A 1,920-nucleotide genomic window follows, 5' to 3' on the forward strand; every position below is an offset into this window, starting at 1 on the left:
GTGTGGGTTCCTTTCTGGTTGTAGTAGTTACTAGCTCTGTAGCCTTGGGGCCAGTTACTTACATGCCCTATATTTTAGTTTCTTCATTTATAAGATGGGGAAATCAAGAGTGCCTTCTGACCAGCTGTGAGGAACAAATAAAATATTTTGTATAAAATACCTTAGCACAGTTCCTGGAACATAGTTAACACCGACAAAAAGTCACAGGTTGCTGGAGAGATTTTCAAAGCACTGATAGCATCCACTTGTATGCCCCTAGGTTGCCTTGGTATGGCAGTGAGTCGAGGGTTGCATTTATGGACTCAGTCTGGCTTCAACTGGCATGATCATAAGTCTATCGGTGTTCAAGAAGTTCAAGTGTGGATACAACTCCAGCTGATCTCAAAACCACACCAGAGTCTCAGCAGAACCCTGGTATGATGTGGACCCAAGGCCCTCTCATACTGTATTTCAGAGATTAAACTAAAACAGAAATTCCTTAGAACCTGTGTATGGCTTCCTTCCATCAGTCCCTGTAACACTTGCCCATACCTGATTTGAGCTCTGTTGTTTCAGAAAGAAACTCTTGGCCAAAGAAGAAATTGCATTTGAAGAAAGCAAAAATATTGCCGGAGCTGGGAGTCTATTTGAATGGTAAGAGTCTGTGAGCTTGCGGGCAAAGAAGCTTGAGTCCTAGCCTTGCCAATGGCCACAGAGCCCATGTGGCCATGGGTATTTTGAAGACCTTTCCTAATCCTCTGAGAACTTTTCATCCATCTGTGTGATTTTTGATTTAAGTGACCAGCTGCTTTAAAATAGACTAAGCATATGACATGGGCACTCAGTACATCCTGAGAGGCAGGAGGGATTCTATTCATTTAAAACTGCATTTTCCTCATTCATGCATGGTTTAAGCCTATACTATCTTTCTTCAAAGCACCTAACGTTAGTAGGAAAGGCTCCTTCCACTCCACTCTTAATTCAAATAAACAGCACCTTTCATCCCAGAGCTGGCTTCTTTAGGCTGCTTATGCTTGCCTTTCTAAGTGCCATTGAAATCTGGAACTGTGGGAGAATAAGGGAGCAAGAAGTTGCAACGCAGATGTATCAGACCTTGTAATGCAGGTGAGGAGTATTTCAAGAGGTTTTGAGCCTGGCTCACCTCCGTTTTCTAGTGCCGACTGAAATGCAATCGATAAGTCAGCCTAGTTGAGAAACGAATAATTCCAGAGATTTGGGAACACTTCGTCATGGATCAGGGTATTTAGCACAGGTGTTTTAATAATTGTAATGTGGTGAGAGACCTCACACTGCTGCGCGGCCCTCAGACTCACAGTGGTTGCCTCCTGCCTGGGCCAGCTCTGCCCCTGAAGACGAGGGGCACCATGAGCCTGCAGGAATGGCAAAGCCCTGCCTCTCACTGCAAGCGGAGACTGTGTGCATGCTGGCAGCAGCAGCACCTTTGTCTGGGTTGAGCTCGAAGCCTGTGCTTCCTGGAGGCATTTCTCTGTATCTGCATTTACAATTAGCACGTTGAAAAACAGGGATGGAAGGAAGGACTCTACGCGATGTGGGAATCAGAAAGACTCCCGAATGACACTCTGCATTTTTTCCCAAGGAATCTCAGGAACGCGGGAAGCACAGGTGGTAACGTGATGGAGGGGAGGGTGGGTGGAAGGGGGGTGATAATTGATGGGGGCCCTGAGTCCAGACCGCAGCTGTCCCCAGCTGCTCCCAACTGCGTTTGTTCCTCTGCGAGGTAGTACACTGTAGCAGATTTTGGATTATTTAAGCAGGGGTAAACAAAGCAGCAAAGTCAACAAAGCTCTCGGAGGAGGAAGGTGAGGAAGTGTGATTGCCACATAGGAGGTAGGAGCTTTCAGGAAGGGAGTAAATTAGATCAAGGGGGTTGGCACCCAGCATCAGAGATACCTCCCGCCA

This window comes from Galeopterus variegatus, unplaced genomic scaffold (genome assembly GCF_000696425.1).
Source record: "Galeopterus variegatus unplaced genomic scaffold, G_variegatus-3.0.2 Scaffold2928, whole genome shotgun sequence".
Taxonomy (NCBI): domain Eukaryota; kingdom Metazoa; phylum Chordata; class Mammalia; order Dermoptera; family Cynocephalidae; genus Galeopterus; species Galeopterus variegatus.